The sequence below is a fragment of the Pteropus alecto genome, unplaced genomic scaffold (genome assembly GCF_000325575.1).
Source record: "Pteropus alecto unplaced genomic scaffold, ASM32557v1 scaffold7, whole genome shotgun sequence".
Lineage (NCBI taxonomy): Eukaryota > Metazoa > Chordata > Mammalia > Chiroptera > Pteropodidae > Pteropus > Pteropus alecto.
The window spans coordinates 60,083,716-60,092,963 of record NW_006494614.1 but is presented as its reverse complement, the minus strand read 5'-3'; the positions used below and the strand labels follow the sequence as shown (position 1 = coordinate 60,092,963).

General features: G+C 51.4%; 1 non-coding gene across 1 annotated transcript; it reads left to right on the top strand.

The window, feature by feature from the left end:
- The first annotated feature begins 7,508 nt into the window (after window positions 1–7,508).
- On the top strand, window positions 7,509–7,627 carry LOC112474918. Its single transcript, XR_003044553.1, has one exon. It is a non-coding gene; the product is annotated as a 5S ribosomal RNA (ribosomal RNA).
- The last annotated feature ends 1,621 nt before the right edge of the window (window positions 7,628–9,248 follow it).

The window sequence follows — 9,248 nt, the reverse complement described above, 5'->3', positions numbered from 1 at the left end:
CAGCAAAAACAAGCCAGGGAAACCCCACTCCCAGCTTCAGGCAGGCCTCTGTCCCCAGGCAGCCAAACCTCTCCTGAGGCCCCAGCCCTTGGCCTCTTGTCTCTAGGCCTCAGTGGCCTTGGGCATACCATGTCCCCCTTTTTAAAATTCTCCTGAGACCTTGCTCCTTGGCTGCATCTCGGCCTCGCTGACCCCTCCCACAGGCCAACACACCACTTCCTGCCTGGATGATGGGGACAGTGTTCCCTAGAAGCCTCCTCCCCCTCTACCCTTTCCACCCCCATCTCCCACGCCACCCCCAACACAAACTCATGTTCCCCCAGCCAACCTATCAGCAAGCTGCTGCCACCTTCAGCTTTCAAAACTCCATTTTGCTCATATCGCTTTTCTGCCATCAAACTGTATGTGGTTCCCTAGTGCCCCCAGAGCAGCAGGTTGGAGACTGGCCAACAGCCAGGGCTCCATAGCCAGGATATCCAGTTTAAATTCTGGCTCAACCTTTTAGAAATTGAGTGACCTCGGGCAAGTCACTCTACCTTGCTGCTTTTCCCTTTCTCCATCTGTAAAATGGAGTCACGATGGCACTTCCTGCACCCAGTTATTGGCACAGTAAACAGGGTGATATGTGGAAAGTGTTCAGAACAGTGCCAGCTGGTCGTTCTAAGTATTACAAATATCGAGGATAGAGGCGGTCCATCTCTTCTGTCTGGCCCAGGCCCTGGTGTCCTGGATCCACCCGGCCAACATGCACAGCCCCCATCTGGCTGTTCCTGGCGCAGCCCTGAGAACAGCTGTCCCCGTCACTATGATGTCAGCCTCCTGCCGTCTGCTTCTCCAGAGCTGGATCATCTTATACCACTCAGCTCTACAGACACCCGCTTCCGGAGGTCTCCCCGGATACCCCGGCCAACTGGGCCACCCAACTTTGCCTCCTGCATCTGTGTCTCCACCTGAGCGTCTCAGACAAGCATGGAGGCCTTGCTGAGAGGCAGAGTCAGGCCCAGGGCGTCTGGGGTGGATCTGAGATGTGGCATTTCCATCGAGCTCTCGGATGCTAAAACAGTTTGTCCTGGACCGAATCTTCTAATGCCACCATTTTGGGAATTCAATTTCAATATATTCTCGATTTTGACTGTTCCCTATATGGCAGTCCCCTCTCTCCAACCCAACTGAGGCTGAGGGCCACGTCTTCCTCGTCTGCCTCTCTCCCATCACCGGTTCTAGGCAACGTGACTTAACAGGTGCGGGTTGGATTGCACTGAGCCAAGCCAACGGGCTGGGAGGAGGTGAGACTTGGCACACATACCACAGCCTCCACCAGTGAGGGCATGGCCCTCCGGCTCCTCCGTTAGGAGGCCCCAGTCAGCACAAGCGGTCAGCACTCTGAGTCGTGTAACGGTGGGGGCTGTCAAATCACACCTATGGAATAAGAACAGCTAATGCTTATAGAGAGCTTGCCAGGCCCAGGGCAAGGGCCCCTTCTAAGGGCTTTATTCATGGGTTAACTCACTGAATCATCATCACAACACTATGAGGTCTGAAATACTCTAATCCCACTTGACTGATGGGGACACTGCAGCACAAAGAGGTGAAGGGGCACATAGCTAGCACATGACAGAGATGGCAGAGGCAGGACTCACACCCAAGCACTGCGGCTCTCAGCGTGTGGTTTAAACGCCCAGGCTACATTGACTCTCTCCAGCCTCAGCACAGGCCTGGCGCACAGTAAGGGCTCAGTAAACGCAAATATCCCTGAGGTGTGAGTTGTGGCTTGTCCAGGCACACAGTTGATTGTGGCAAGAATCAGGTCTGTGGCCACTCTGGGTGGCTGGTGGGTCTTCCTGTGGGGCCTGCACTGTGGGGGGCCCTAGGGATCTCGAGCAGAAGGGCAGCCCCATTTCTGCTTATCACCTCTTTCTGCATTCACTCTCTTGAGTTTAGTCACATGGCTCCTGGTGGTTCAGAGGACTTTGTGGCCTTGGACCTGTGGCCCTGGCAGGACCAGTTCACACTTGGGCTTCCCTCTGGACAGTAGCTTCTGGGCAGGAGCCCCCCCTCATTCATCCAGTGGTTGTCACCCTGACCCACAGGCTCTGCGGCGGTCCCTCCCTGGAGCATCCTCAGGCCGTTCACAGCCAGCTCCCTGCCATACTTCAGATTAAAGGAACTTTACAGTGAAAGGGGAGCCTCTGGGAAAGCAGGGGCCTCAGGCCGAGGTCCAGGCTTCCGCTCCCCTCCCCAGCCCTGGCTGGTGGGTCTGTCCCTAGGCAGGGGCCCTTCCTCTGTGCTGGACCCAGGTCTTCCCGCTGGCTCTCCCAACCTCATTTGCTCATTCATTTGACATATGTTCATCACACACCTAGTATGTGCCACAGTGTGGTCTCTTGTCTCCTTGCTGTCACTGGAGTTATTCATGTTGGGACACCCATTATTTTCTTACCTTTTGAGATGATCTTGGGGTGGATTGTTTTAATCCAGGTGGCGTCATCTCCCGAGGCCCAGTTTAGGGCGCCTCTATGGTCAGTTGCCACCATAGGCTGAGCATCTACTATGTCTTGGCACTGAGACATATAATTTATAATGTGATCCACTGATCCCCCCAAAGCCCTCCAAAGGTGGACCTCTTATGCCCCTACTCTTTACCTGAAGAGAGTGAAACTCAGAGAGGTAGAATAACCTCTCCGTAGTCATACAGCTGGTGAGAAGCCAAGCCAGGTTTTCTCATTCCGAAGTCTTAGGCTTCCATGGTCCCGCCACACCACATCTGTCTGTGTTGGCTGCATGTATCAGTCACATCCTATGGTGATTCTCTGTGGCTCCTCAGCCCCCTCCATTCCCTGTAGTCAGCAGCTCTTCCTGTCACTCACCTTGACCTTGGGGTCCTGGATTTCCAGGCCCTGGAAAGATCGACCTTGACATCAGCCTATGGTTAGCTGAATCACGAGCCCTAAAAATGTCCAGGTCCTAATCCCTGGAACCTGTGAATATGTGACTTTATGTGACAAAGGTGATCTTGAGATGGGAAAATTGTCTTGGATTATCTGGGTGTCCCCAGTGTAATCACAAGGTCCTTAGAAGGAGGAGGCAGGAGAGTCAGGACGAGAGAAAGAGATCTGAAGTTGCTATGCTGCTGGCTCTGAAGACAGAAGGGGCCATAAGCCAAGGAATGTGGGCAACCTCTAGAAGCTGGAAAAAGTAAGGATAAGGATTCTCCCCTAAAGCCTCCAGAAGGAACACAGCCCTGCTAATACCTTGATTTGGGCCCAGATAGACCCAAGCCAGACTCCGGAGCTGCAGAATAAATCTGTGATATTTTAAGCCACCATATTTGCGGCCATTTGTTACAGCAGCCACAGGAAAGACGTACAACAGCCTGGATATACCCTTCCTGTTGTCAGGGTCCTGGCCACGCTTCCCCTCACTTCCTCGCCCCCACCATGCCCAGACCGGAGGCCTGAAAGAGGCCTTGGCTGTCCCTAGCCCGAGCAGGGCCTCGCCCACCTCTGGGCTTCTATGCCCTCGCCGTCTGGTCCTGCTCACTTTCTTCCCCTGCCTGCCATTGTTAGTCACCTTATCACGCCTCTGCATCTCACCTCACATCTAATTGGAATTTCCTCAAAGGCAGGAAACTTGATTTAGGCGTCTTTGTCTCTCCCAGAGCACCCTGCGTGGGGTGGGCTCAGACGGAGCACACTTGGCGGTCCGGACCTGGCGGCCCTGGGGTTTGCGCTCCGCTTCTGCACTCGCTGCAGAGTGGGCGGGCCGCGGAAGGCTCTTGGCGGAAACTGTGCCCCAGCAGCTCCCGAAGTACTTGTCCTCTCTCCATACACATCTCTGTCGTGTTCTCAGGGCTCAGGCGTGGTGTCCATGAGAACATCACCTCTTCTGAGAGGCGCTCCCTGATTGCCCATCAGAGGTCCCCCGCGTGGCACGCCTGCAACCGGAAATCATTTCGTTTATTGTTTCGCTTTCTTTTCTCGAAACTTTTCGAGGGTAGCTCTGTGCCTGCACTGAACAGGGAGATCCTCAGGGCCCTCAAAGGAGGTGGAGACAGATGTCCCTACTTCCAGCCCTGTCCCAGCTGGGTGACCTTGGGTGAGCCTTGACCCTTCCTGGAGTCTGAGTGTTTCATCTGTGATGTGGCAATAACAGTACCTGCCTCCCAGGATGGTGAGGGCCAAATAAGACGCCCAGTATGGTGGCCTGGCACAAGTCCACACACAGTAAGTGCTCGGTTACCAGCAGCTCTCATTTTCCTCAACTGTCTGATAGCCACCAAGGTGACCCCTGTTCCACAGGCCAGGGAGGTGGTTGATTTTCTCGGCACTGGAAAGCACAGCCCACAGATGCCCTGAACCGAGGGTGAGGGGAGACCTCGCAGCTGAACCGAGGGTGAGGGGAGACCTCGCAGCTGAACCGAGGGTGAGAGGAGACCCACAGCTGTCTGGCGTCACCTCTGGATGGGGGCAGGGACACTTTCCAAGTGAGGCTATGGAGCTCAGAGGGGACACACCCCTCTCTCAAGGTCACAGGGCAAGATTTCCAACCTGCTCCATGTGGTCTCCCCCACCCCCCAGTTTTGCTGTGGTCCATAGGAATCTGAGCAGAGCTCAGAGGCATTTTGTAGGTGGTTGGAAACATCCAAGTATTTCCAGGTTTTTGCAGTCATGAGAATTCTACCAGCAGCTCGTGTCAAAGGCGCCCCAGCCAGCCAAGTGCAGATGGGAAGGGAAAGGGACATGGTGTTCGAGGTGGTAGGACAGAGGGACCAAAGCGGGGTTCAGAGGACTTCCCTCCAGTCATCCTGGGGCAGAAATGAGGTCCCTGACACCCGCCCCAGCTCTGGTCACCACCCGGACCCCTGGTGAGTTTCTCATCAGAACAACTAGATTCCCATCTGGATCCAGGCCTCAGGGAGCACGGACTGACCTTAGATGTTTGGTTATAGGAAATGCTATGTGGCCTTGGCTGGGTTTTGGAGGCCAAAGCAGGGCAGGCTGTGACCCTGGGGTATTGTGGCCTTAAGCCACAGAGCCCTTCAGGGAGGTGGCAGGTCATGGTTGGTGGAGAGGGGGACAGCACCATATCTTCCCTCCTCCACTGTCTTCCCCAGTCCTCTGACATCCACTTTCTGAGGTCCCTCTGTCTGCTAGGCATGGGGTGGATACTATTTATATAAATAAAATTCCATTTTGGCCTGTGTGTATCTCTACTTCAGCCAAAAGCTGTTCTGAGGTGGGGAGTGACAAGATCTGGCTGTCATGGGAGAGGGCCAAGGCACTGTAGTCAAGACAACCTTTCACAGTTCACCCCCACCCCTTCAGTGCTGAGGCTGTGCCCTCAGCTTGTGAGAGGTGGGCATGGGAGGCAAAGGGGCCCTTCTGATGAGAAGGAGGACACGGTCCCCATTAAGGTCCCTGATGTCCCAGATGCCATTTCTGCTAGATGTAAAGAGTGGAGGAGCAAATGGCCAGCTAGAGTCAGGAGATGGAGGCCCACCTCCAAGTCAGAGGCCAGCTCAGCATCCACTCCCTCCAGTGGGTGCTGGGAGGTCCATCTAGATCCAGGAGGAGGGGGCTGGTAGATGGGGTTCCAGAGGCCCCATGGCTCAGTAAGCAAAGAACATCCACTTCCTGCAAGGCCCTCTCCCTGAGGCCCCATTTGCTGTGAGCAAACACCCCTCCTGCTGCATCCTAAGCCTCACCCTGGCCAGGCAGCACAGGGCCCTCTGGGGAGGGTTTTCACAAAGACCTGTCTAGCCCCTGGGTCGCTGCAGGAAGTCCTGGAGGCCAACATTATAATACATTGCTTCCTGCCACCAAGGGGTCCCTGGGCACAGGAAAGAGGTGCTGGTGGCCCCGGTGCTTTCCAAAGAGACTTATGCCCTGGGCCATGAGCAGTGGGACAGAAAGGCTCCTCTGGGTGAGGGCGATGGGCATCTGAGCCTGTGAGGCTCCTAACATCCCCCATCTTACTCTTCTGCTCACATACCTTTTGTGGCTCCCCATTGCCTAAGGGATAAAGTCTAGACACCGAAGGTTGGCATTCAAGGCTCTCAGTCCTCTCCATCAGCAGGAGCCTTCGCCCCAGCCAGGCCCCTCTCCAACTCCAAACATTCCAGTCCTGACTGAGGCTTCTGTCTCTGCCATCCTGCCTCTTGGAAGACCGTTACACCTCTCACTGTCTCGACTCCTGGTGGTTCATTTTATTTAGTGCTAATCGTGATTGATTCTAACAGCTCCAAATGTCTAACCTCCAAATCTAATGTTGATTGATACCTCCTGGGTCCCCGGATGCAGCTCCGGCTGCTCCCACAAGGAAGATGTGCATGGTGTGGTCAAGACAGCCAGACCCGGCTCAGTCCTGGTCCTTCCTCTGCCATCAGGACCTAAGGGCCTCTGGTACCCCACTGATGAAATGGGGACACTACCTCTCCAAGAGTGGCCGTGTGGCCTGATACATAAAGCACAGTGCCTGGTGGGTCAGACGAGATCAGTGAATGCCAAACTTGTTCACTGTGGTCAGCATAATGGCTCCCAAAACACTCATGCCTTATTCCCGGAAACCTGTACGTGACCACATGGCAAAAGGACTTTGCAGGTATAATCAAAGTGAGGATCTTGAGATGGGGAGATTCTCTTGGATTATCCAAGGGGCCAAGTGTCATCACAAGGGTCCTTATAAGAGAGACACAAAAGAGTCAGAGTCAGAGATGTGAGGACAGAAGCGGAGAAAGAGAGAGAGAGAGAGAGAGAGAGAGAGAAGAGAGAGAGGAGAGAGAGAGAGAGAGAGAGAGAGAGAGAGAGAGAGAAGAGAGAGAGAGGTAGGTGGGGAGGGAGGGAGGGAGGGAGGGGCTACATTTCTGCCTTTGAAGATGGAGGAAATAGCCACAAGGCAAGGAAGGAATGGGGGTGGTCTCTAGAAAGGCAGAGAAACAGTCTCCTCTAGAGCCTCCAGAAACAGGGTCCTCTAGAGCTCTGCCAATGACTTTATTTTGGGGCTTCTGACCTCTGGAACTACAAGATAATAAATCTTGATTTGTTCTAAGCCACAAAATGTGTGGCAGTTTGTCACAGCGGCCCTAGGAAACGAGCATAGTCATATCCACATTGATGACGTCATGTAGCCCTCAGAGCCATCCTGTGAAGGAGGCCTGCGGATTCCCATTTTACAGCAGCTCACGTAGTAGGACTCCAATCCTGGTGGTCTCAGCGTACTGTCCAACCCCTGGGTCTTGCTTTTTTCCTGAACTTTCACCGATCAGGCTATTTGTATTTCATTACACACCATCACATCTTGTGTTGTGCTAATAACTTGTCATTTATCAATACTTCTTCACTGGCATATCTCTTTGCTTGCAAGCGGAGCTGCCAACTTGGGGACGTGTTCTCTCTGGATCCATGAAAGTGGCCATGGGGGTGGGGGTTGGGGGGAAACCATATGCTTCACTCACTTAGTGGAGATGATTGCATCCTTAGCCCACTTCGCTTAAAAATTACCTGGGGAGTGTTTATAGCCATGCCACCCTGAACAAGCCCGATCCCATCTGATCTTGGAAGCTAAGCAGGGTCGGGCCTGGTTAGTACTTGGATGGGAGACCACCTAGGAAGACCAGGTGCTGTAGGGAAGTTAAAAAAAAAAAAAAAAGAAGTTTCCCAGGATGTAGCCCAAACTTATCAAATCAAAATTTCTAAGGGTGGGGCCCTGGTAAGGATATGTTTTAAAGCTTCCTAAGAGTATCTCATGTGCTGGCAGGGCTGAGAGTAGCTATCTTCTGGGACTGTTGCAAGGCTTAAAAGAAATAACATGAGACTCATAATGGTAGCTAATATTTACCGAATACTTGTTATAAGCCATGAAGTCCTTCCCCTATATTTGCTTATTTCATCCTCACGGCAACCCCATGATGTGGGTAGGTACACTCATCACCCACATTTTGCACTTGAGATGGGTGATGCATGTCCAGTAACTTGCTCAAGGTCACACAGCTAGTAAGCAATGGGGCCAGGGCTTTAAGCCAAACACTGCGGCTCTTCAGTCCACATTCCACAGAGGTACCCTAGGCAGGCATGGTGATGGGAGATGGAGGATTTTATTATTGATATTGTTTAGAATAAAAAGCAGCCTGGAAATTGACAAACTGATTCTCAAGTTCATACGAAAATGCTAAATTCATACAGAAAATTCCAAAATGATCCTGAAAAAGAAGAGCAAAGTTGGAGGGCTGACATTTTCTTGATTTCAAATCTTCCTACAAGCCTGTAGTCATCAAGACAGTGTTGTTCCAGTACGTGTAGACCAATGGAAGGGACTTGAGAGTCCAGAAATAAACCTTCGCATTTACAGTCCACTGAATTCCAGAAGGGAGCCAAAATCATTTCATGGGGAAAGAATGGTCTTTTCAACAAACGAGGCTGGGACAACCAGACATCCACATGCAAAAGAATGAAGTTGAACCCTTACCTCACGCCATATACTTAAAATGGATCGAAGGCCTACGTTTAAGAGCTAAAACTATAAAACTCGTAGAAGAAAACATAGGGGGAAATCTTCATAACTGTGGGTTAGGCAATGGTTCTTAAACGAGACACTAAAATGGCAACAAAAGGAAAAACAGGGAAATTGGACTTCGTCGAAATTAAAAATGTTTTCACTCCAAAGGAGACCATCGAGGAAGTGAAAAGACAACTCACAGAATGAGAGAAAATATGTGCAAATCATATATCTAACAAGGGACTTGTATCCAGAACATAGAAAGAATACTTAAACTCAACAATGAGAAGACAAATAACCTAATTCATAAATGGGCAAAGGGTATGAATAGACATTTCTCCAAATAAGATATACACATGACCGACAAGCACACAGAAAATGCTCAACATCATTAGTCATTAGAGAAATGCAAATCAAAAACACAGTGAGATACCATTTCATACTCACTAGGATGGCTAGAATCAGAAAGATAGTAACAAGTGTTGGTGAGGGTGTAAAGAAATTAGAACCCTCATACTCTGCTGATGGGAATGTAAAAGGGGGAAGCTGCTTTGGAGAACAGTCTGGCAGTTCCTCAAAAGGTTAACTATAGAGTTACTATGTGACCCAGCAATTCTGCTCCTGGATATATACCCACGAGAACTGAAAACCTACATCCACACAAAATCTTGTACACAAATGTTCATAGCAGCATTATTTGGAATAGTCCTAAGTGAAACAACTCTATTGTCCATCTATGAATGAATGGATCAACC